Genomic DNA, 27385 nt, shown 5'->3' on the forward strand with positions numbered 1-27385 from the left:
AGGAAACCTTTAGGAACTAGAGGAAGATTGTATTTCTCATCATTGTTACATCGCACCCTGTCTTTTTTACCCAACCCGTTCATCAACAATGTGGCCTCTCCTTTCATTCCAGCTAACCACGGCCTCTCCCATCCTTTCCCCAAGATGCCCCTCTGGGTGCCCTGCCATCTACTCTTTGAAAATGTGCTTTCCAATATGTCAAGTCATTTCTGCAAATTCTTTTTCTCTCATCTCTTCTACTCATAGTTTGCACAATCCAGGAGACATGAAGTCTATTAAATATGAAGAAAACTTAAAATAATTTGTTTTCACATCATACGGTCACTCTGCTTTTCCATTATGTAACTATACCCTGAGACTCCATTGTCGGGTTGTGTCTACGGCTTTGTCTGTCCAGAATCTCTGTAACGGCGCCGAGGCAGATCGTTCACAGAGTTCAAGGAGGGTTTTGTGACAATCAGACTTGCATGGTGGTTGTTGTTAGGTGTCCTCGAGTCAGTACTGACGCACAGCGACCCTACGCACAACGGAAGGGAACCCTGTCCGGTCCTGCGCCATCCTCAAAATCATTCCTATGCTTGTGCCCAGGGTGTGGGTCCATCTCATGGAGGGTCTTCATCTTTGCCCCTGCCCCTCTGCTTTACCGAGCACAATGTCCTTCAATGTCCTTCTCCGAGGACTGGTCTCTCCTGACAATATGTCCAAAGTGCATGAATAGAAGTCTCGCCATCCTGGCTTCTAAGGAGCATTCTAGCCATACTTCTTAAATCATAGGCGCTGTAAGATCCAGATAATTACTGTGCTTCCCAGAGGCCAGGGGTGGCCGTAAGGGAAAACCCAAGTGACTGGGAGAAAGGGCAGCCACACTTACCAAAACATGGCCCCAAGAAAAAACTGGATCCGACCATGAGCCTCCAAGCCAAATCACTGGGCCATCGCTTTCACTTTCCAATGGCTCCAGCACTCAGGGATTGCTTGATGTCAGCGGCCAGCGGGGAGGGAGGAATCTGGATATTTGAGGATTTCCTGCGAGTTAAAAGTAGAGAGGCTTTGGTGAGGTTCTACCTCACCCTGGTCTTGATAGCAAAGTTCAAAAAAGCAGAAAACAACAACTGCTGGAGAGGGGGCAGAGAGATGAGAACCCTCATCTCCTGCTGATGGGACTGCACAATGATACAAACCCCTGTGGAAAGCAGTAGAGTGTTTTCTCAAAAATTGGGGATAGTAATTCAGGGCGGATAATCCCTTCAGGAACAGCGGTGAGAGTGGCGATACTGAGAGGGTGGAAGGGAGGGAGGGTGGGTTAGAGAGGGGAACGGATTATAAGGATCTACATGTAACTTCCTCCATGGGGGACGGACAACAGAAAAGTGAGTGAAGGGTGATGTCGGACAGTGTAAGATATGACAAGATAATAATAATTTATAAATTCTCAAGGGTTCATGAGGGAGGGGGAGCGGGAAGGGAGGGGAAAACACGAGGAGCTGATACCAAGGGCCCAAGTAGAAAACAAATGTTTTGAGAATGATGATGGCAACAAATGTACAAATGTGTTTGACGCAATGGATGGAGGCATGGATTGTGATAAGAGTTGTAGGAGCCCCTAATAAAATGAATAAAAAAAAGAAAGAAGTACCATATGAACCAGCAATCACACTACTTGCCATATACCCTAAAGCCCAAAAAAGAAAACACTGCATGAGCATATTTGCACACACCCGTGTTCAGTGCAGCACTGTTCATAGTAGCAAGGAGTTGGAAACAACCTAAAGGCCCAACCGTAGAAGAATAGAGAAAGAACCCTTTGGAACATACAGACAATAGAATAGTACGCATCATTAAAGAATAATGATGACATTGTGAAACACCTCACAACATGATGCTGAGAGAATTTAGTCAGTCACAAAAGGACAGACATTATATGAGACCATTGTTATGGGGGGGAAGGTAAAGCTTTTCATACAAAAAGAAACAGACTTGACCGCTAGCACCAGAGTAGAGGAAGGGAAGGAAGGGGAAGTAATCGCGTAGAGGAAGATAATATCCTACAAGAGGGAGATGGAGGGGGAAGGGGGGAGGGGGCAGGAAACAGGGCAAGCCATTGGGAGATGTAGTAAATTATTTAAGTTGAATACAAAGGTGAGGCCATGATATGTAAACTCCTACCTAATTCACAATAAAAAGTTAGAAAAACAAACAGGGAAAGGCTAGCTGGCGGAAGAAAAGCCTTGGTAAGTTTCTCTCTAGAGGGGAGGTAACAGTCTGGCTCTCCAGCACCTACGTGGCGGACACCAGCATGGGGACATGACTGTCCATGTGAGAAGTGGGGACACTGAGCACGTTGCTCTTTCTTTTTTAAAAAACATCATTTTATTGGGGGCTCATACAACTTTTATCACAGTCCATACATCAATTGAATCAGGCACTTTTGTACATAGGTTGCCCTCATTCTTTTCTAGACATTTTCTTTCTATTGAGCCCTTGGTATCAGCCCCCCCCTCCAATAACCCCGATAGATTGTACATTGTTATTATTTTCATCTCTCACGCCGACTGCTGTCTCCCTTCCCCCCATGTTTTCTGTTGTTCTTCCCCCTGGAGAGGGGTATATGGTTATGTGTCAATCATAGCGATCGGTTCCCCCTTTTCTCCCTTCCTCTCCCCTTCCTCCCCCTACCCTTCTGCTCTTTCTGTAACAAGGCTACTCAGAAGCTCTTCTGCCTCATGTTTGGTGCAAGACTGGGGCTAGCACATACTTGGAAAGCAGCTTTGCGTTGTAAATCTGCACAGTGAGTTCTGGATCCCCCTGCTTGTGGAGGCAGGAACTGCGCATTTCGTGCCATCCATTCTTGAAAGCCTTGGACTGAAGATCGTTTGGCACACAGTTCAAATTGGGTTTTATTCAAGAGGTGGCAGCACAAGTTGGTGTGACAAGTTGATTTTGTTTGTTTGGGATGGTTTCGGAGGATCAGGTGTCACTCTCTAGATTATAATGTCAATGTGTGACCCAACCCTCCCTGGACAGGTAGGCTTCAGATATATCATGGCTTTGATCTTAGACATTGGCAATAAAGCGAGTCATAGGCCGTTTGGGGCTCCCAGTTCATATAAACCTTATGTTGATATTATACTGTGTGCGATAGCCTGGTGAAAACATTTGAAATACTCTGAGAATGACGAATATGTGACATTGAGACATGAAGTGGGCACACACTGGGGGGGAGGGGTGGTGGTGCCAACAGACAGCTGCCACAGACCTTCCATTTGTTAAAAAGAACAACATAATACTGGGTGTGAAGCACAGTACAGTGATGCCTGTACAGGGTGCCCTCAGACCCCAGTTCCGACCTCTGTGGGCCTGTAAAAATCAGTTCTTTCCATCCTTATAAGGTTTTTAAACCAGGAAAACCTGATTGCCATTAAGTTGATTCTGACTCCTGGCAAATCCACGTGTGTCAGGGTAGAAGTGTGCTCCCTTGGGGTTCTCAGGGCTGGTTATTCGATGTCATTCTCCAGGCCGTTCTGGTGAGGTGCCCCTGGATGGATTTGAACCACCAAACTGTCACTTCGCTGGGGACCAATGAACTGCACCATCCAGGATTTTTGAGAAGTACACAAGTCAGAATATGCGGCGTTGAACTTAGAAGGAAGAAACAACTCACTCGGGAAATAGCCATGGTTTTTTTTTCTTCTAGTGGTGCAGTGGGTTAAGCACTGCGCAGCGAATCCCAAGGTCAGTGGATTCAGTCTATAGCCATTCTGTGGAAGAAAGAGGAGACTTTCTGCTCCCACGACGATATTCCTTCTCAGACATGTGATGGAGCAGTGCTATAGGGCTACGAGGAGCTGCAATCAAGTTGATGGCAGTGGGTTTGGTCTTGAAGGCCAATGGTTAAATACTGCAGTCAGGAGATGGATACCTAACAGATTTTATTTCCGCTCTGGTTCTGAGTTAAAGGAGAAAGAGCACTTGTGTCTCTTATAGAATGTAGAAGGACCCAATTTACTAAGCCTTAAATACGACAAAGACAAGATAGAGACAAAAACAAACCATACAGATGCAAGAGGCCATCACTGTGAGGCCATAACGGATGCAGCCTGTGGTGACTTAAACTGGATAGGGAACACAAGAAAACTCTCCCAGAAGCACGATTGGCTGCAAATCAATGCATCGGAGCTGTGGGAGGGGCTACAAAGGCAGGAAAGGGACCATAACTGGGATAGGTCCACTACTGCAGATTAGAAACACTGACAGCAGTGGTTCAGGGCCTTAGTACCCCACTTTCCATGAAAAGTTGTAATGTCTTCATTAGTGTTCTCTATGTTACCACCCCGGTTCTGATATCCATTGCAAGCACTACACAGAATTCACAGACAAAAAACCATTATTGAAGGGTTTATTAAGGATAAAGTTAACTTGCTACAATGCCAGTGAGAAATGCCCAGGGTTGATTTATCAGGTGTTACAAAGTGCTTTCAGTCCTTTTCAGCAAAACCCAGCTTCCTGACATAAGTGCCCAGAGGCACCTGACCCCAGAAACCTGTCTCCCGAACAAAAGCACTCAACTTTCTTTGCTCCGTGAGTTGGGAAGTTCATCATTCTGGTCCATGTTCTGGCTCCTGGTCCTGTTGCTGCTCCAATAGTATAGCTGTCATCTGGATCCTGGAAGTTCTCTGTGCAGGGATCTCTGGGCCAGAGGACACACTGCACTCCTGGAGCTTGCTGGTTATGAGATCCTTCCTCGAGGGCTCATTGTATGCCCAGCAGGATGGCATCCAAGGAATCCTGTTCACAATAGCTTCCCCCTCTTTGTGCCAGACCCAGGCAGGGAAAGGTGCTCTGGCAGGAGTTAGAGACGTTTGCTAGAAAAGCAATATCAAATAATTCAAAATCCCTGCAGGGCAACACCCAAACAAGTGCCTGAGTGCCTGGCTGCCCTTCCCAGGTCTGGTCTGCAAATTAGCAGCACCCACTGAGGACAAAGCTTCCACCTTGCCCAGGCAATGGCCAGAGAGAATTCAATGGAGGGTGCATCTATGTGCAGACTCAAAATGGATTTGGAGCTCCCACTGTCAGCGGTATCCTTCTGTACACTTCACTCACTGTCAGCGTGTGGATTCTAATTCATAGCTACTCTGTAGGACAGGGTAGAACTGCCTCATCTTTCTCTAGAGAAGCAGCTGGTGGTTTCAAACTGCTGACCTTGGGGTTAGCAGCCCAGTGCAGGACCCAGGACATTCTTCTGCCAACTGAGTGCTTAGAATTTAAGCTTCAATTCAGTTGTCCAGAAGGGTTGGGGGTGAGGTGGGAATTGTGACGGGGGTGGGGGGAGAGTCTTTAAAGTTTTGAGAAGCAAAGGTGTTACTTTGAGGATGACCTTGTGCCTGCCCAAGCCATGGCCTTTTAAATGGCCTCATAGGCATGTGAGAGCTGGCACTGAATAAGGAAGAAGGAAGAAGAATCGATGCGTTTGAATTATGGAACTAGCAAAGAACATTGAAAGTTCCCTGGACTGCCAGAGGAGCAGCTCGATCCATCTGCGAAGAAGGGCAGCCAGATGCCCCATAGAAGTCAGGATGGTGAGACTTCGTATCACCTACTGTGAATATGCCAAGAGAGCCCAGCCCCTGGAAAAGGACATCATGCCTGGTCAGGTAGAGGGACAGGGAAAAAGAGCGAGACCCTGGGCAAGATGGTTTGACACCGGTGGCTGCCACCACAGGGCTTAAATCTCAGAACAGTGTTGACGATGGTGCATGACTGGGTGGTGCTTTGGTCTGTGGTACGAAATGTCGCTCTGAGTTGGAACCAGCTCGAAGACACCTCACTATAAGGGGGCATTTCGCCAGATCTAGACACACTTGGGGTGACACCAGTGGAGCGGGAGTGCTGCTGACATCTAGTGGGCAGAAGCCAGAGATGCAGCTGAACACCCTGCAGTGCTTGCTACACAGAACAGCCTCCAGTGACAAAGGATGACCTGCCCCACCCCCACCCACCCCCGCCGAAGGTGGATAGCACAGCAGCACCCTGGATTCGATACTTGCACATGACACTGCGCATGTGCCCCTGCTTTCCGACTGCAGCTCCTCAAACAAACCACCACCCCAGGATCCCTTAGATCCCCTTACAGATGCGTCTCATTGACGCTGCAGCAAACTTTGAGAAAGAGGCCCCAACTGACAACCAAGGCCTGAAGAGGCCTGTGGATTTTTAAAGCACCACTTTGCACCACGAGGAACGATATTTGAGCTTTTGGTTTTTTGCTCATCTCTGTGAGAGTGACATTGTTATGCAGTAGATAAAAGGCCATAAGTCGTCACAGGCACTCGGGCATCAAGTGTTTCCCTCAAGTCCCCTGGTTTTGAAGGCTCCTCCAATTGGGAGGTTTCACAGTTCCATATGCCACCTCTCTGCCTTCCTTAGCGTTCCGCTCCCTGTTTCCTTGGTTGTGTTTGAACGCCTGGCTTGAATTTCAGGACCAATCCGGAGGCAGAGGCATTCTGGGATCCAGTTCCTGGCCGGAGGATCCTGAGTTGGGTCCCTGAGGATCTGAAAGGGCTGGCTGGTGCTCCTTTTGTAGTCTAGTCAGCCTTTCTTTCCTTTTGAACATGTCATCGTAACTTGAGTGAAAGTTTACAGGGCAGAGCCATCCATTTGACTTTCACTTTTTCAGCCCTGAAAGTGTTTGGTTTCTCCTTCTAGAAAGTTGGCATCGTTTTGCAACTGAAAAGTCAAAACTCCCTGCTAGATTTCTGCTTTAAATGAGGTCTGCCTGTCAGTTTGCTGTACTGGAGGAAGCAGAGGTGGGGGCGGGGGTGGGGCTGGCGGTTGCTGTGATAATGGAAACTGTGGTCGTGCTATTTCCAACACCAGCGGGGTCACTCACCATGGACAGGTTTCGGCGAGCTTCCAGATTAAAAGATAGACTAGTTAAAAAAATAGTGATATACTTTTGAAAAACAGCCAGTCAAAATCCTAAGGATCAGAAGATAGTATAGGGCCAGGCAGCATTTTGTTGTTGTTGTTGTTAGGTGCCATTGTTTCGACCCTCTGTACAACCGAACAAAACATTGCCCGGTTCCTGCGCTATCCTCACTCCTGTTCCTGTGCTTGCATCCACAGTATTGATTGTTTTAGGGTACAAAGGAGACCCCATCTCAAATATATTTTATTAGGTGGTAAAAGAGACAAAGACACAGCCACATCACCAGGATGAGGGGGGCCACCCACACACGGTTAAAATGGTGTCCAAGAATTCACAATTGGGAAGCAAGAGAAATAAACCATGGGTGGGGGACGTGGGCAGGGGGTACAGGAAACTGTCACAAAAGCATGATTGGTGTCAGATCAGTACATTATAATTACATGTGGGACTGTAGAAGCAGGACCTGGACCAGATGCGTAACAAGGTGGTCAGTCCAGGGCTGAAAGGGCATGACTCATGATTATGCAGACCCCAGTCCCCCCATATAGTGACCTCCATCAAGGACATAGGTAGGCAAACCCCCAAGAGAGAGACTGCCCCTCCCTAGGCTTGCCAGAGAAGGGCAGCATTCCACTCTCCAAGACATTCTGCCCAAGGTCAAGATTATCTACATCTTTGGTTAATGATCAGAAAGCTCTCAATAGAGGCTTAATCTATGGGAGGCTTTTGCAAATCAATTTGGGACTGTGGCCGCCATCCATTGCCATTTGCAAATCAGAGTGCTCTCCCTGTAAGCCTTAATACACAATCCATCTCCTTCAGGACCTTCCTCTTTTTGCACTGCCCCTCTACTTTACCAAGCATGATGTCCTTCTCCAGGGACTGGTCTCTCCTGACATGTCCCTAAATATGAAGTCGTGGCATCTTTACCTCTAAGGAGCACCCTGGCAGCATTCGGGTATTATACCAAAGGTCCCCATGAGCCAGGTCAACTCAACAACCACTAACAACAACAACCAATTTCCCAATTCTTTTATAAATAGGAGACATGGTGTTGAGAACCTGAAGGTGTCATTGCACTTCTTAAAACGACCTAGAAACCAAACTCGCTGTCATAGAGTCTATTCCGCCTCATAGCTCCTCTAGAGAACCGAGAACTGTTTGCCAGGCTAGACATCTTCACAAGGTCAGACCGCCTCCTCTTCCACGGAGCAAGTAGTAGGTTCAAACTGCCACCTTTAACAGCCCCGTGCTGAACATACCATTCTGCCCAGGCTCCTTCTGAAAAGTCAGGAGCCTCGTAAAACTCTGGGGAAATAGTGGGTGACTCATTGAGAGGCTACCAACAAGGTCAGCTTTTCAGCTAGCCGCTCCTTTGGAGAAAGAGGAGTGAGCTTGTCTACACTGATAAACATGTAAACCCTCAGAAACCCAAAGGGGCTGTTCTACTCTGTCTTGTCAAGTAATGATGAGTCAGAACCAACTGGGTGGCAATGGAGTGCATGGACAACAAAGTAAGGTTCTTTTAGTGGCCAGTAATAATACTGACTTTCCCTCCCCCAAAAGCAGTTGGATTGTTTATGGTCAAGGATCAGCCACATGTTGTTCCAGGTAACAAGCTCTTGAGCCAGGATAGAGTTCGGTGAAAGTGCTGATTGGGATCGCTTATCATCAGTGTTGTTCTTGGCCATATCACTGGCCTGCAAAGAACTCCTGCCCTAGTTCTCAGGCCCTCTCCAGATACAGCAGTGCTGACTAATGAAACCAAAATGTGAGCCAGGTATGCAATGAAAAATGCTCTACTAGGATCATGATGGCACCAAATATACAAATGTGCTTGACCCAATGGATGAATGTATGGATTGTGATGAGTTCTACAAGCCCCCAATGAAATGATTTAAAAAAAAAAGAAAGAAAGATGCTCAACTAGAAAAAAAAGAAAGATGCTCAACTAGTCACACTAAAAGAAAGAGAAAAAAGCAGATGTTTAATCATAATATTTCTTCAACAGAATAGATTTCATGATGTGATCATCTCAACATGCCATTAGTGTTTAAAAAATTATTAATGAGATATTTTACAGTTTTTATTAAAACCATTTTATTGGGGGCTCGTACAACTCTTATCACAATCCATCAATCCATCCATCCATCCATTGTGTCAAGCACATTTGTACATTTGTTTCCCCCAATCATTCTAAAAACATTTGCTTTGTACTTGAGCCTTTGGTATCAGCTCCTCATTTTTCCCCTCCCTCATGAACCGTTGATAATGTATAAATTATTATTATTTTGTCATATCTTACACTGATATCTCCCTTCATCCACTTTTCTGTTGGCCATCCCCCAGGGAGGGGGTTATATGTAGATCCTTGTATTCAGTTCCCCCTTTCTACCCCACTTTCCCTCCACCCTCCCAGTATCGCGACTCTCACCACTTGTCCTGAAGGGTTCATCTGTCCTGAATTTCCCGTGTTTCCAGTTCCTATCTGTACCAGTGATTTTACAGTTTTTTGTACTCAGTTTTGAACTCTGGTATGTATTTTCATTCCCTACACCACAGCTCACTCCAGACTTAACACATGTCAAGTGATCAATAGCCACGTGGGGCAGGTGGCTACCATATTGGACTGCATAATCTTGCTCTGCCGATCTCTTCAATTACGGTTTTTTTTTGTTGTTTTTTTGCACCTTCCTTGTAAAAATTATATGTCAGCCTTGGTGAACGTGTAAAAACCAACTCCTTTGCTCCCAAATCTGTTCTCTTTGTATAAAGCTCGCCCTAGAATACTCTCTCCACTATACCTCCCACACTCCCTGGTTAATTCATGTGTACTTTGCACAAAAGTCAATTCCTCTGGGAAGAAACATAGGGAATGTTAGATTTCACTAACCCTTGTTCTAATGCTGTAGTTTTCAGTAGTTTAGTGTCTGTCTTCTCAAATAGACTAGAACCTCTGTGATGGCTGGGACATCTCTACATAACCTGTTCATAACTGTTAACTCACTCATCACTCATCATGTAGGATAGAGGGGCTAACACGTAAGAGACAGTGATAGATATTTATGTTGTTTTTGTTGTTGGGTACCATGGAGTTGGCTCTGACCCGTAGCAACCCTACACACAACAAAACGAAAGCCTGCCTGGTCCTGCCCCATCCTCACGGGTCTTCCTGGGCTTGAGCCATGGTCAGCATCCATCTCCTTGAGGGCCTTCCTTTTGTTCCGCTGCCCCTCCACTTTACCAACCATGATGTCCTTCCCCAAGGACTGGTCTCTGCTGACAACACGTCCAAAGTATGTGAGATGAAGTTGCACCATCTTTGCCTCTAAGGAACACTGTGGTCTTACTTCTTCCCAGGCAGATTTGTGTGCCCTTTTTGCAGTCCGTGGTACTTTCAATAGTTTTCACAAGCACCACAATTCAAGCACATCTATTCATTATATAAGGTGATTACAAATACCATGGGTTGGGGAAGGCCCCAAATCCAATGACATGGCTTCCAGCATCACAGCAATACACAAGCTACCAAAGTAGGACAAACTGACAGACAAGTAGTGGGATAGATATTTATAGAAAGAGAAAACCAAGTATCAGCATACTACATGCATATTCATATACATATAGAGTAATACTGTAACAGCAAAACCATGACTTGGGAATGACCAGGGGGCACTCTTGGACAATTTGAAAGAGGGAAAAATTATTAGCCAAGGACCCAGAGGAACTAACATTCCAGAAGATCTAGATCCTGAGTGGTCGTAGCTTTCATAGTTTACATGTACAAGTGAGGTCACAGAAGTGGAATAGGCAGGGATTTCTAGTGCAGACAAGGTGGTTAGTGAGGGGTCGGGGCTCGGGGCGTTCCAGGAATGAAGAAGTACAGAGGGCGTGGCAGTGCATTGGGTGTCTATTCCAAAGGTTCCAATTCCCTATTAAGATTTCCCTTACAATACCTCTTAGGAGCCCTGGTGGCACAGAGGTTCAGCACTTGGATGCTAACCCAAAGAATAGTCATTGGAACCCACCAACTGTTCAATGGGAGAAAAACCATGGCAATCTGTTTTCATAAAGATTCGGAGCCTTGGGAACTGATGGGGTAGTTAGTGGTACTTTGGCCTACAGGGTTGCTATGAGACAGAATTGTTGCTGGTTTGGGTTATTAGGATAGTGATTATCCACGTGGAGCCCTGGGAGTGTTGTGGTTCAGTGTTGGGCTGCGATCTGAATGGAGAGCCGTTTGAAACCACCACTAGCTCCTTCCTCCTGGGGAAGAAGAACCCCAGTGGGGTCCTGTGAGCCATCATTGACTAGCGTGCAGTGAGTTTGGTTTGGGGGCTTAATTATCAATGTGTCTATTCCTAAAAAAGAGATATGCTTATGCTTCCACAATCACAAATAGCCACAAATATGTAATCGTCATTTATCCTCTTTGAGTCTGAAGTTCCTTCTCTAAAGCGAAGAATGATCATTCATACCTATTATGTTTATTTAAGAAGTTCTTCTGAAGATTGAAAAAGAATATGAAAGTCAAAACCCTCTAAATCAATTAAAGTGTAATTTCTATTGGGGACTTTGTTTTAGGTTCCCTCTATCCGCTGGCTCTCCATCACATCAGATCTTGGCTGCAGTCCCACCCCCCAGATGCCAAATCAATTACTCACACTCACTGCCACCAAGTCCATTCTGGCTCATAGCAACACCATTGCCGACGTCAGAACCGCCCCTGTGGGTTTCAGAGACTGGAGCTCTTCCTAGGAGTAGAGAGCCTAGTCTTTCTCCCTCAAAATATGCTGGTGGTTTCAAACTGCTGGCTTTGTGGTTAGCAGCCCCGTGTTAACCACTGCACTACGCCATAGAGTTTAGACTAGAGGTCAGCATGCTTCTCCAGTAAAGGACCACAAACCAAACTCACTGTCATCAAATCAATGCCACGTCGACTCCTCGAGGCCCTATAGGACAGGGTAGAACTAACTCACTCTCTAGATGCCTAAGACTGTAATTCTTTACAAGAGTAGAAAGCTTCGTCTTTCTCTTGCAGAATGACTGGTGGTTTCGAACTGTTGACCTTGCAATTAGCAGCCCAACACGTAACCACCAGGCCACCAAGGTTCCTGCAGTAAAAGACCTTACATAAAGAGCTCTGACTAATGGGAAACATATTGAAACCCTGGTTGGAAATATGGGGAAAAAGACTTGAACAGACACCCCAAAGAAAAGACTATAGAAAATTGTTGGTGACCATATGAAAATACTTACAACCCCACAGGTTATCAAAAATGTGTAAATTAAAGAACCGAAGACCACTTTACCTCCTTTCTCCTAATAGAAAAGATGTATCTTTAAACGCATCGTGAGGGTCAGATCGGGATGGCAGTGGAAGCAGTTGCCCGTTTCTGTCTCCTGGTAAGAACACCAGCCAAACGTGGTAGACTGGACACTCTCAGAACTCCGAACTCAGTCAAAGGGCTGGAGGACCAAGAGAACACTGTCTCAAGAAAAAGGGAACATACCGATGGAAAGGGTGCCTGAGCAAGTAGTTCTCCACACGTTCGGAGGTCCCCCTCCTTCGAGCCCCCTCGGACCTTGCAGCTCTCTCCTATAGAGCACAGCCATCTTGGACCAGTGCCCCAGGCAGGAGTACAGCATTGGAATGGCAACATACTTCTTTTGATGGCTCATCTTTTCTCTCTCTCTCTCTCTTTCATTTGTATTTTGTATTGCTGGTGTTCTTTTGTCATTATAAATGTGAAAAATGAGTTTTATTTGTATGTTCTTTACCTTAAATACCTTGCAGCAATCAAATGCTTCCAGGTACCTTGCCAATTAATTCTTCCAACCAGCAGAAATAGGAAAAAATGCTTTGCCAGGGAGCACTCTAATTAGCTTTCAATTAGCTTGGAAAAAAAAAATTAGGTCAATCTTTCCAACAATCACCTCAAGGTATGCCCTTTGAAGTTCTTTCTGCTTTTTCTTTTTTTTTTCCTTTTGAAATATCTATGAATGTGCTGCACACACTCACGATAAGGAGAGCTTTTAAACAAAATAATAGGTGAAGCTGAAATTGCGTCACTCAGAGATAAGCACAATATTTTGGTGTAGCTTCACTCAAAAGGATTTCAGGACAGGCCCACACATAAAATAGAATTAGTTTTTACACCACAATTTATCCAACACAGGTTTACCGAGTGTCGCCTGTGAGCCAGCTCTGCTCCCTGTGAATGTCCCCATTGACTGGCACCATCTTGGCTAGTCTGCTCACTCAGCACTCGTCACCATGTGCATGTCCTCTCCTGTCAGTAAATTTGCATCTGCAGCGTCACATTCATGACCAGATGATTGTGGCAGAGAGGGTTTCCCAAAATGGCTCAAGTCATCTGCCCATTTCCCCACATACTTTCTGAACCCAGCCTCGTCTCATCCAGAGGGGAAAGGTATTTCCCATCATTTTGAAACTGGGTGAGATTTTATGACAGCTCAATCGAGTGGGTGTGACACCATATGACTTCCAAGGGAGACTAAGAAGTGTTAAGGCTTTTGCCTAGCCCTCTCTTGGGACACTTGCGCATGGAATTCAGCCGCCCTGTTAGCAGGAAACCCAGACCACAAGGAGAGGCTGGGTGTATGTTCTCCAGCTGAGAGGCCTAGCTAAAGCCTCAGGTGCCAGCCAGCATCAACTTATAGCCATGTGGTAAGTGTGTTTTCAGATGGGTCCAGCCCAGTTTTTGAGTCACACAGCTGATCCCCAAAAGAGCTAATGTGACTGGCTCCCCTGAGCCCTTCCAAAATGCTAGATTTTTGCCCAAAATTATTATGACTTATTAAGTCATCAAGTTTTCAGGTGGTTTATTACATAGCACCAGATAACAAAAACAGCAATTTTCCTTTGGATGATCATAATTTTTATAGCCAATTCTTTCGTTTGGGACATTTATACTATTACAAGTCTTTTGATGTTGTTACTTTACTAATATAAGCAGCATTTATACATACATCATTGTACACAGCAGTATGTGTACAACCATAATTTATTTCTTCAATATTATTTCCCAGAAATAGAATTTCAGGTCAAAGATGAAGGGATTTTGTTGCCAATGCTGGGCAGTTGTGTTTAATGTCATTTAGCAGTTCACAGACATGTATGGCTTATAAATATCTAAATAGAAAATACTTTGGCAAAATCAATACTTAGAAATCCAATGAGTGTTTATAAAGGAAAGGAAAATCACGTCACTGATATTTCTATCAGAAGGAAGTCTGGCTCTTAAGTCAAAGAAAAGCAGTTCAAATGTTTAAATGAAGGGGTGGAATGTGATTATGCAAATATAAGTGTCAAGGATGAGACTCTCGTCCCCAAGTCGGATTATGTCTTTGTCACATATAATCCCAGATGGGTCCCCAATGCATCGAGTCACTTCATATAGTACTCTGCAATCGTCAGATAACCTCGATCCGATGAATTTTAACTTCTGGAACACAAAGATGCCTGCAAGTCTAGAAATGTCCCTGGAGCTTTTTGAAAATGGAATAATTGTACTGCAATCTGAAGACTTTGTCCTGAGTTGGGCTTTACCGCAGAGCCCAGGTGACCCTTCGTTTCCAGTGAGGAAGCGGCGGGCCAGCTCTTTATCTGGGCGAGCAGAGGAAACGCTTTGATGGCTGGTGGAGAAGAGTCAAGAGCTGATACTTACCTTTGACCATAACTCGTTATGATTTTTATCTGAAAGTGTTAAGCAGAGACAAGATTACAAAGTTTAAAAGCAATGTTTTTGTGTTAGGTGTTCCAAATCTTTAAAGTCCCGGCTGTTCTCATAGTAATTCTCTCAACTAATGAGCACACACACATACACACACACACACACACAAGGAGTCCTGGGGTCATCACAGGGTGCTAACGACTAGGTTGGTGGTTCGAAACCCCTCAGTGGCTCTGAAGGAGCATGACCGGCCATCTGTTCCCAGAAAGATTGCAGCCTAGAAAACCCTTTGGGGGCACTTCTACTCCATCACACAGGGTGGCTATGAGTTGGAATCAACTCGACAGCACCTTACAACAACAACAACACACACACACACCATCACCTTCGAATAATATGGTAAATAATGTCTTAGATTGATACCTTGGTTTGATGTTTACGAGGTGCATTCCCACTGGTTTCAGTTTAGTCTTCGTAACACAGATAAGGGCTCAGCATGATTTTCATCACTTGGTAGAGGACCAAAGCCACCTGGAGAGGTTACAGAACCAGACAAAGACAAGACCAGGACTCGAACACAAGTATTTTGGCCCCGACTTTAGATTTTTTAAGTGGAACCCAGGAAAGTCTTCCTCCTCTTTCTAGCAGTGTTTTTTGCATTAGGTGCAAATTCATCACAGCACGGTGCGGCAACTCTGTCCTCTGCCAGGTGGTAAGTCTTCTCAGCTTTTGGGCCATGAGCTTTCTGTCACAAGGACTTCCCTCTGCCCTTGGAGCCCACGCCGCCATACACTGCTTACACCAACAATATAGAAACCAACGGGCATGGCTGCGTTCCAATAAAAATGTATATGCAAAAATAAATCTTTAAACCAGATTTGGCCCTTAGACTGTAGTTTACCAATTCCTGACAGAAAAGATGAGTCAACACAGAGGAATCACAAGTCTGCCCCTGCCCTTTCCACTCCATTCATAGCCTCCCACACAAGAAACTACTTTCATGCGTTTCTTGTTTATCCTTCTAGGGATCCTTTTTTCCCCCCCGCAAATACATGTATTGACTTTTATCCCCTCCCCACCTCCCACTGGACTACATTTCTCTCCCTCGGCCCATGTTCTCTTGGCTTGTCCTCTTGCTTACCTGGCTACCCCGCCACATCCATACTTAGAGATTTGGCACTTCCGTTCTGTAGTTGTGTGGTACACTATTTTGTAGATATTAAACTATTTATTCAATCAATTGATTGGCATGACTTTGGTTACTATTATTTTGTTTGAATGGGTGACATTTTGTGCTTGTACTGGTGGTACTCTGGAGGAGGCTTCTAGAAATGGGTTTTCTGGGTGGAACGATACATTAATTTATAATCACATAGTGCCAAATCCTCAGCATTTTTATGCTACAGTGACATCCTCCCACTGACAACCTAGTGCTTCCCTGACAGAGTCCATGTGGACATACCTTTGGAATTAGACCACATGCCAATGAGAACAGAGATCGACCAGGGCACCGTTGGACTCGGCGCTCATGCTATCGCAATGAGATTAGAGACCTTTCCATGCATGTAAGAACTGATTATGTATCTCCTTTTACTTCATATCCTTTTTCCATGTTTCTTTTGCGTGGGTGGTAGATTTTACCCTTTTCTTTCTTTTTTTTGTTGTTGCAACTTTACCCTTTTCAAAATGTCTCGTTGTTGTTGGCACTGTTGTTAGGTGCCATCGAGTTGGTTCTGATTCACTGAGACTGTATGTACAACTGAATGAACCCCAGCCCAGCCCTGCGCACCCTCACAAGTGTTCTTATGGCTGAGCTCATTGTTGAAGCCACGGTGTCCATCCATCTGGTCAAGGGCCTTCCTCTTTTTTGCTGCCCCTCTACCACGCATGGTGTCCCTCTCCAGGGACTGGTCTCTCCTGACAACATGTCCAAAGTCTCTAAGACAAAGTCTCACCATCCTTGCCTCCAAGGAGCACCCTGGCCGCACTTCTCCCAAGACAGATCTGTTAGTTCATTTGGTGGTCCATGGGACGTTCAGCATTCCATCATTCAAATGCATCGATTCTTCTTCAGTCTTCCTTATTGAATGTTCAACTTCCACAGGCGTTTCGTAATGTACGCATTCCTTAATATGAAGGTGATTGACTCGAAGTCTCAATCCAGCATGTCTTTGAACTTTGCTTATATTGTGTTCTGCCATGAAAAAAGTTGGATTCTTTATGGTGATGCACTTATCATCCATTCATAGGTATTTCAGTGTATGTATATGATTGATAAATCCATATAAAATACACTCTGCTGGATATTTTTGTCTCGTGCTGAATATTTGAGATTTGAATAGGGGGGAATAGGTGCAATAATAAATCATAAGGATATCAGAGCATTCATGTGCAAGGAAGTTTGGATTCGAAGTTTGAATGGATTCTTCTTACTGTTGAGACTGGTGACACGTGCTGGGACAGAAAAGCACCAAGATGCTGAATGGCCTAAAAAGACCAAGGTTAATTCGAGAGCTATGAGGGTCTGTAAAGAAAACGCATTGCTGTAAATCCATAGAACACTTGATTAAACAAAAATTCCCAAATAAGAAGTTATTATTGTTTGACATCACCTCCCTCTAGGTCTGGACACTTGTGAAAGCATGGTTCCAACCCTCAAACCCTTCCCCGAAGATCGCCACACTCTGTGGGTTCTCTCACATGCTAGAGGCATTCAAATTGTGTGCCTTTGCAGTCTTTCTTTTGAGTTTGGAGAGCAAAATGAAGCGAGGAAGCACAAGATCAGAGCTGGAGGGTGGGTGGGGTAAGATGTCTCCACAAAATTCTGGAGGAGAGCCCTGCTAGCTTCAAGGCACAAGGGGGTAGGTGCACTGTCGAGATGGGGAAATCTTCCCCGGCACTTGTTTCCGGGCCTTTTGTCTCACCAGTGCAGTTTTTAATGTTCATAAGAGTGCTTCATCATGAGCCTCATGATGGTTCTGTGTCCTTCAGGAAAATCTGCAAAGAGGAACCCCTTTGAAATGAATTCTAAAACACAGCCACCCTAACCTTTTGAGACTTAAGACCTGTGTCGTCATCCACGGAACACAGGGACATGTTGAAACATGTTTTGTCTGGAATACTCCAATGCATGTATGAACTGAAATCCTGGTAGCATTTCTGTTTGTACTTACGGTGTACACTCCCTTGGTGGTGCAGTGCTGAGCAGTGCAAGCCTACCAGCCACTGCTCAGGAGAAAGATATGATAGCCTGCTTCCGTGAAGATTCGTCTCTGCAGTGCTACTCAGCCCTGCAACCCAATGTGAGGGAAAGAAGAATCTTTTCCAATGACGAAGAAAATGTGCTAGTAAATGAATCTGCGGAAAAGCTCCCTGGCCCCATGATATCCCAAAGTCTGTTTTGTCGTTAGTTGCCAGGGAATCGGCTCCACTCACAGCAAGCTTCTGTTGCCTGAACCCATTGGACAGGCCCGGGCCATCTTCAGGATCCAACTCATTACACGGCCACTTTTATATCTCTGTATTGCTTCCATCCATTTGATCACACAGTCTCACCTGCTGGTAACTAACTGCATCCGCACCAGGGTGCAAGCGCTCCCAAGAGCCAGCAAGGTGATCATTTTGCTGAATGATGATAAACTCTGAGATCACGGCGCTGTTTGTCTCAGTTATCTCCCCAGGATCTTCGGACTTTCTCCTGGTTCTATTACCCCGGCAGGCTAAGGGGACGCAGCAAACGGAAGTTAGGAGAGACAGAAATTATAGGATGTGCAATCCCCCTCCCGATCATTTGGGCTTTCACATGGCAGTGTGTTACCTAGCAAAGGCTATTTTCTTATGAGAGAGGGGGGAGACCAGCTGGGGGCTTGGCATGGGGAGGGGGTGCGGACATGATGTGATGTCCCAGGTGGCATTGTCTCTTGGACACTTCATCCATCAAGCCATCATCTTGGATTCTCTGCGGGGTCACTAAGGAGAGCCCACACCATTCTGCAGTGTCAGTGTGTAGTCGGGCTGGTGGGGTGGAGCGGATTCATTTTCTTTCAAAGGCCCAAGTGGCCTGCCCAGCGGAGACACCAGCCCAGCAGTGGAGTCTTAAGAAAAGACGCAGCAGAGGCGTCTTTCCTAAGCTCGCCCAGGAGCTGTAGCACTGAGCCATCTGCTTCCGCCCGGGTGACTGATTTGGCCCAGGGTTTGTGATGCTGTGCTAGAAAGGTAAGCCTCCCTCTTAGCAACAGAAGCAGTGGGGTGGGGGGAGGCGGTGACTTCAGGTCGACTGTAGGGTTGCTTTTCAGAAGAACTGCGGCATCTGCCTCCGGTTCCTTCGAAGGGTGCCGGTGTCCCTGAAGCGGGCCTGACCTGGGAGAGAGGACCACCTTTCCCATGAGACCACAGGCGGAAAGCTCACAGGCCAGCCGCTGGCTGTCCTTTGACTCAAATCTTTTCAAAACCCGATTTTCAAAGAGTGCTCCTGAGTCAACGGAGGGGCTTTCTGGGAGATGATGAGGGGTCCCGGAGCCTGGCTTGCTAGCCAGGGCGTCTGCCTTTTGGGGCAGCATCACATTGAGCCCCAGGTTGGGGAGAAATGAGAAAGGAAACCCCCAAACGGGGACCTTAGAACTTGGCCAGCGCCCTCCCAAGGAAGCTCTTGACGTAGGACTTGGGGGGCCTCAGTTCTGGGCGGCGGGGGCGGGGGAGGAGGGACGGGGCTGGAAAAGTCAGGAAGTTAGTGACCTAACTGTCCCCAGTGCCGCCCTGCGACATCGGTGGAGCACCTGCACCTTCTCAAGGCGCCTGGTCGCCGACCTGTCCGAGCTGGCGCGGGCGTTTCCGGCTCCCTGTGTGCAGGGCCCGGCCGCTGCCTCTCTAGGGACTGGCCCGGCACCGCTGAGTGACAGCAGCGAGAGGCGCTTCTGCAGGAGGCGGCTGACGAGCGGAGACTGGAGCGGCTTTGTGAGCAGCTTCCCCGCGCGGCCGCCTGCAGCTCGCGGACCTCGGTCCCGGGGCCTGGACACCTACTGCCCGGCCCTCGGCGTCCGGGCCGCTGGCTGCCGTCCCCTGCCGGAGGGAAAAACGGGTAAGGCCATGTGTCTTTCTGTACCCCCCCCCCCCATCTTTTTGTCCCTCTCCGGGCTGCTGAGGGAGCGACTGCGATGGCTGGATTGCAATGGGGAGTCTGTGATTCAGGGACACGCAGCATTGTCCCCAGCTTGTAAGGCTGCCCGCACAAAGGGCCGGTTTACTTTTCTCAAACTTGTGAGCCGCCGACATAAAACACGCACGTTCACACACACACGTGCAGACACTGTCCTCCGGACTTGAGAAATATAGAATATGTATATTTAAAAAATCTAAATTTGATTTGTTTGGGGATCCGACTGCATGAAGGCAGGGCGAAATTGACCTTTGTAGGAAATTCCACATCCTCCGTTTATGGGGAGAAGGTCTTCTCCCTTGGCCTGCTGCACCTGCTGTGTACTTAGCTCCAGCCCATGGAAACCTCGGGCTGATCCAGGAAGTCGGGGCGAGCGCCCATCAGAACAGCAAAGCGGGGTCTGGAGTCAGAGGTGAAGTTGATGGTGTATTTGTTGCCAGGCGGAGACGTGAAGGCGCTGGCCCCAGTTCGGAAAGACTCGGCTCTTTTCCTGTGCCGATGCACCAGCCCAGTCACGCAGTGGCAAGCCTGGCTTCTTGGCACACCTAATGCTACTGGTATTTTGCTATTTTGAGAATTGGCTGTGGGATTCGGGTGACAATATATAGGATACATACACACATGCATGAGGTGGCTTCAAAAAGTTCATGATCTTTCTGTTCCATTCCCCACAAGCTTTGGGAAGCCTCTTGTATCCTGTGTGAGTTGGGGCGGAGTGGGGGGGCAGCTTCAAAACAGCTCATGGAAAAATGGAATGAACATTTGGGGGGGAGGATTCCTTTTTGGTTTGTTTTCCTTTTTTAATCATTTTTTGGGGGGCTCGTACACAACTCTTATCACAATCCATCCATCCATCCATTGTGTCAAGCACATTTGTCCATCTGTTGCCATCATCAGTCTCAAAACATTTTCTTTCTATTTGAGCCCCTGGTATTAGCTCCTCATTTTCCCCTCCCTTCCCGCCCCCGAACATTTTTTAAAAGATCATTTTATTGGGGATTCTTACAGCTCTTATAACAATCCATACATACGTTATATTCAATTTTGAAGTCCCCTCCTATGCATCCTTTTATCATATCCTGGGAAAGGTGAGCATGAAACATTTAGAAGTGTATGAATTCCACTTGAGGAGAGGAGCCCCTGTGTGGAGTTGGGTTGTGGAGGAGAGATAAGTGGCCGCCCGCTGTTGCTTCCATGAACAGTTATTTCCCTTAGCTGAGACCCAAATTCCTGGGGGGAAAAACAAACTTCCGGCCCCTCCCCCACCTCCAGAGCAGGGGGATTATTTGGAGTTGTTTGTCCCTGAGAAAGTTGGAAAGGCTGTCTAATTAAGATGGCTTCCAGAGCTCCCCCAACTCATTAAAAGGAAACCCACAACCTTGCTCTCAGCACAGCCCTGAAGGCGGGTGTTGGGTGTCTAGAGACATGCACCCAGTGCTGGGGTTCCACACCCAGTTGCTAGGGTGGCAACTTTTATGTCCATTGAAATTAGGTCTTGAGGGTTGTTTGGGTTTTTCTCCGACTTACCTCCGCAGGGCCAAGATGACCTCTTTAGACCAACAATAGCGATGGAAAATATCTGGCTTTCAACAAAATGATAACCAATAAGGGTTTGTTTTTTTTATTATGTAATTCTTGAAATCAAGTTACTTGTGCCGGTGAGAGTCATTTTCAAACTCAAGGCTGTGACTTCGCAGAAGCTGACCTTCCAGCTTTGCCTGTGGGTGAGTTCCAGGGGGGCAAGCTTTCCTCTTGGACTTGTGTGATGCTCTTTCGCACCCCCCAGGGACTTTGAGAGCCTGAAGAAAGAGAGAGAGAGAGAGAGAGAGAGCAGTACCTTCTCCATTTTGGTTTTCATTCTCTTTTCAACCGAAAGCGCACGTTCAAGCAACTGTCTGTGTCTATGCTGAAGGCTGGCAGTGAGTTCGGGGCTCCCCAGGGGAAGAAAACAGTCCCTCAGTGTATCTGTGAACTGAGAGGACACCTGGGAGGTTGTCCAGTTGGAAGCCATGTTATTATTCATGATTCTCTGCTGCATGTTCATTCTGGATTCAAAGACAATTTACCTTCATAACACGTGGGCCTGAGAGCATGGAGTTTATTAGAATTGATTCTTGGTTCCAGATTCATCTTGTAAAATACATCGGGTGGTCCTTTGCCATGACGGCCTTCTGAGAAGCCCCTTCATCTGGCATGGGTTGACTGAGTGCCTGGTGTTCCTAGTACCGCGTGCGTCGCGGTTGGAGATGACAACTCTCTCTTGGTGGGGTTAGGGCGCAGCATTGGCCAAGATTACAAAGGAATAGACCAACTTCTGCCATGTTAGCGATTGTTCCTCCACTCACGCTCCTGCTCTTTAATCACAAATGTGACTTCAGCAGCAATAACTCAAGAAAACCTCCCACGAACTGCCAGGAAGTCCATGTTGACCCATACAGCAACCCTACTGGGCAGGGAAGAACTGCCCTGTGGGTTTCCAAGACTGTTACTCTTGATGGGAGTAGAAAGCCCATCTTTCTCAGCAGCAATAGCGAACACTAATTATTTCGCATGATTGATGCGTTCAAATCGATTATCGCCTACTGTGAACTTGGAGCTGAGTTCACTGATATGCCCCTCACATATCACAAGTCCCCTCTGTGTGTTATTCTCAGGACTGGGCATTTAAATAATGCAAAAGGGAGGTTACTCATGAATTCATCTGGTCAGTGTAAACATTGGGAAAGATGTGGACCAAATTCCTTTCACTAAGCTTAATTTTTACATCTTATAAGTGATGCTTCTTTTTCATTTCTTTCTTGCTATATTAGGTTTTTCTGTTGTGTGGCATTAGTAAAAGGCTTTGATATGTGGCATAGATATGCATAATTTAAAAACCATACTGATAAGAAAAGGAATCTGAGGGAGAAAAAGAAATATTTCTTGAATCTATGAAGTGCCAGACACTGCCCTGGCCCCTTCATTAACATGTTACCACTTAACCTTTTTAACAGTACTGCAAAAACATGCCTTATGCTACCCAGTTTAAAGATTAGGAAACTGAGGCACATAGAATTTACGAACGAAATCAGGCCAGACCACTAGTCAGTGAGCAAACTCAGCTCTGCCCCCTATTCCAGAAAGGCACTTCTAACTGCTCTATTTACAGCCCTGGGGGTGTGGTGGGTTATGAGTTACACTACTAACTGCAAGGTCGACAGTTTGAAATTACCAGCTGCTCCTCGGGAGAAAGATGAAGCTTTCTACTCCTAAAAAGAGTGACAGTCTCAGAAACCCACAGTTTTACCCTGTCCTATAGGGTTGCTATGAGTCTGAATCGGAATCAACTCAGTGGCAGTGAGTGAACCGCTCTGTTACCAGGCCTAAATTCCTTCCCAATTTGTGAGTGATAGGAACCTTTAAATGTTCAACTACTAGTCCAAGGGTTAGTGGTTCAAACCCACTCAGAGGCACCTCAGAAGGTAGACCTGGCACTCTGCTTCCAAAAGGACATAGCCTGGAAAATTCGCTGGAGGGCAATTCTACTCTGCACACATGGAGGTGCCTGGAGTCAGTCGACTAATGACAACCACCAGTCATCTCCTTTCTCAGATCCTGTTCCAACCATTCCCTTTAGCTTATCTTGAGGTTTCCAGAGAATTCTCCTTGACAAAAATTCTGCTTGTTCCCTTGATTTCCCTTATGAGCACACAAAATAAGTTAGGCACAGATGGGGGAAATGTTGTAAAACTGCTTTCAAAATGTCAAAGAAACAACACATGAGACTAAAATGTGGACTGCAAGAGATTAGATTTGTTTGGTTAGGAGAAATGAGACATAAGTTTGGTTTGGTTTGGGGTCCCATCTGCCCTCGTTTTCACCCCATATCCAGAGGGGATCTCCATTTTCAGTACATCTGCGATGTCTTTATTTCTCATCCCTCATTTGCATAGAGACCCAGACTCCCTTGGCCTCACTTGTTACCTCCAGGAAAGGATAGGGTTGTGGAAAACTTGGAAATGCCCCCCCCACCTCCAACCCCCTTCTAGTGTTACTAGTAGAAAGAGAGAAAGTTGTGGCATGTCATTCATAAAAAGAACTTTTAAATGTAGCAATGCATAAGTGTAGGGCATTCCCAGCATCCTCACTAACTTATCTATCTCATCACATGTATTTCGTCAGCACTGTTCTCTCAATTAAGGAGCCCTAATGACCTATGGGATCCCTGTTGAGCTGTTAACCACTAGATCAGCAGTTCGAAACCACCAGCCACTCCACCAGAGAGAGATGAGGTATTCTACTACCGTAAAGAATGAGGGCCAGGCTCATATTGCTGCTATAACAAATTAGTGGCTTACAACAATACAAACTTCTTATGGGCTGGAGACCAGAAGCTCCAAATGGGTCTTACCAGGCTAAAATCAACGTATCATAGGACTGCATTCCCTCTGAAAGCTCTAGGAGCGAATTTGGCCATTGCTCCCCCACCCACCACTAGCTTTTAGAAACCTCCTGCATCCCTTAGTTTGTGGATGCATCACACCAACCTCTGCTTCTACCATCACACGTCATCTGTTGACTGACGGGTGGCTCCTGTCTTCGGTTTCCTTTATAAGGACCCTTGTGATTATATTAGCCCACCTGGATAATTGAAAGGAATCTACCCATCTTAAGACCCTTAAATTAATCCCATTTTCAAAGTCGCTTTTGCCCCTGGAGGCAACATAGATTTGGTAAGTTCTGAGGATTAAGACATGGACATCTTTGGGAGGGGCCATTATTCTGCCTTGTTTCAATTCTCTCTCTTCATAGCTACTTGATATTTATTATATGATGCTGAAGGTAATGGGGAACCTCAGAGAGATTGCAAATAGAGAGAGAGGGAAAACCACCCAAGCTTGTGTTTTAGAAAGTTTGCCGAGAGAGCCCTCTGGAGATGATGGACCACGAGGAGGTCAGGTGCAATGCAAGGGGATGAGTTGGTGACGGTCTGTAGAGGAAGGGAAGGGGATGAGTTTGAAAGATGGAAAGACGGTGAAGTGAAGCTGTTGGCAGGGCAGCTGTGAGGATGCCGTTTGTGACTTGGACATCTTGTTAGGTGAAGAGGATGAGTGATTCTGAGAAAGTACTAGCGGTCAGCAACACCGCTTCCCTCTTGTATAGTTGTCATTGTTGTTAGGTGCTATCGAGGCCATTCCTACTCATAGTGGCCCTAGGTACAACAGAACAAGACTCCACCCGGTCCTGCACCAGCCTCCCAACATTCCCATGCTTGAGCCCCTTGTGGCAGCCGCTGTGTCCGTCCATCTCATCGAGGGCCTTCCTCTTTTTCCCTGCCCCTCCATTTGACCAAGTTTGATGTCCTTCTCCAGGGTCTGGAGGAGGTGAAGTGATGTCTTGCTATCCTTGCCACTAAAGAACATTCTCGCTGTACTCCTTGTAAGACAGATTTGCTTGTCCTTTGAAAGTCGATGTACTTTCAAAATTCATCTCCAGCCCTGAAATTCAAATGCATTCCTCCAGTCTTACACCAGTAATAATAATAGCAACAACTAATACTTATTGAATGCTCATTCAATTGTATTCCATGTACATTACATTTAATCCTCATGCCAACCATTTTAGAGAGATATTAAGGAGCTCTGGTGGCCTGGTAGGTTACTTCCTGGGCTGCTCCCTGCACAATCGGCAGTTTGAACCAACATCTACTCTGTAGGAGAAAGACGAGACTTTCAGTTCCTATGAAGATTGACAGCCTGGAAAACACACAGGGACAGTTCTTCTCTGTCTTGGAGGGTCGCCATGAGTCGGAGTTGACTTGATGGCAAGGAAAGACTGATTCCCAGGGGCAGTGGTGGATCAGGCCTTCCACGTGAGAGACCCAGGTTTCATTCCTAGCCAGGGTACCTCATGTGCAGGCCCCGCTGTTTGTGGAGGCTGGTGTGTGGCTATGATGGTGAGCAGGTTTCCAAAGAGGTTCCAGACTAAGACAGACTAGGAAGAAAATCCTGGCAACCAATTCCAATTCCAAAATCAGCCAATGAAAACGCTATTGATCAGAACATTGTAATCCTGTTACTCATGGGGTCACCACAAGTGGTCGGCCAACCCCATTGGTGCTAGCAACAGCAATCTGGCTCCAGGATCCATGGTTTTAATTCTTAGACTTTACTCTCTCAATAAGTAAGTCTTTATAATTTGATAGGACACTTAAGATGAGCGCTATCGGTATATTTCAATGGGGGTGGTGGTGGGCGGGTAGCAGGGATAACCATTGCTGCTATCATGATGAACTGTGATTTTGTGCTGGGGCAAATCCCTGAAGACTTCTGGCCATAGGGAAGGAATGATCCTCAATAAATTAAAACGTTGGTAGAGAGCATTGGCCTGGGCAAAAGGCCAGCATTTGAGAAAGATCTTATTTCCTGGCTCTCTAAGAATTTCTGTCTGCGTGGAGAAAACAGTATTGCAAACATAAAAAATAGATGATCCCAAGCTATGTGGCTCCAAGATCCTTTGGATAAATGTACACATGAGACCATGGTCCTTCTTTAGAAGGGAGTGGGCAGGAGCAAGGCCATAAGAAGGGAGGGGGTATTAGGTACACTCATCAAATGACTCAATGTGCTATGCACTCTCCAGGCGTCCTTAATGATGATGCCATGAGGCATCCTCTGCCTGACAGAAGGAGAAATTGAGGCAGAGAGAAGGGAAGTGAGGTCACAAGATCATGACTGTCCCAGCAACATTGGAACCACCAGACCTTGTTTCTAGTTCTTGGTCGAGTGTTGAAAAGATATTGAGTTCTCTCCAGCAGACAGAACGACCTTTCAATGAAAATGTAAGTGCCTCAAGAGTCCTAAAGCAATGTTTCTGTGTTTAAAGGTCCTGTACATAGACATGTGCTTGTAAAACACTTTTTGTGAGCCTTCCAAGAGTTGTAGCCCCACAAGTTGCCCTCTCCCCAAATTTATGATGATGAAGCCACAGAGCTGGGATTATCATCCATGAGTGCCAGACCTCCAGTCCCATGCTTAGAGTAGGTTCTCATTCAGTTTAGGGGTAAATAACATCACTGCTGACAAGTTCCCTTAGGCTAAGGCGACCAGATTGTAACATTGGTAAAGCGGGACACCATTGATAAAACTCATATCCTGGCGAAATAGCCCCATGGCAGCCGAAAACTGTATACCCTAGCTTGTCGTGCATTCTTTCCAAAAATCGAGACTTTTTAAAAACGCCGCGGGACACGGGGAAAAAATGTTAAAAATCAGGACTGTCCAGCCAAAAGCGGGACATCTGGTCACTTTACCTTAGGCATTGGGACAAAGCATGGAGAATGTTTTCAGTGACAGCCTGCCTACGGAAATATACCATCATGCAAGCTGAAAAGCAGTGCTTGAAGTGGAAACTCAGTATCATATTGAAAGAAAACTTTTGTTCAGATTTTTTTTTTCATCCACCCCCGGGATCAAGCACTTCTTAGTATGTTCTAGATAGATGTTTAAGATTATTTTTTTTAAGTTAAGATGCATAGTGGAAACCTAAATTAATACAGTTCACAATATGCCAATAAGGTCTACAAAGACAACTATCATGAGCCTTCAATTCAATATTTTTGTGTTG

At 46.1% G+C, this 27385-nt stretch overlaps 1 protein-coding gene across 1 annotated transcript in view; it reads left to right on the top strand.

Moving 5' to 3' along the window:
• Window positions 1–19636: 19636 nt before the first annotated feature.
• The window catches only part of MID1 (midline 1), a 229617-nt gene continuing 221868 nt past the window's right edge, over window positions 19637–27385 (top strand). The window contains exon 1 of the mRNA XM_045290711.1: window positions 19637–19702. The gene's annotated coding sequence lies outside the window, so the exon portion shown is untranslated. The remainder of the gene's footprint in view (window positions 19703–27385) is intronic.

The sequence above is a fragment of the Echinops telfairi genome, unplaced genomic scaffold, assembly GCF_000313985.2.
Source record: "Echinops telfairi isolate 266 unplaced genomic scaffold, ASM31398v2 ScPeMD7_53;HRSCAF=182, whole genome shotgun sequence".
Classification (NCBI taxonomy): Eukaryota; Metazoa; Chordata; class Mammalia; order Afrosoricida; family Tenrecidae; genus Echinops; species Echinops telfairi.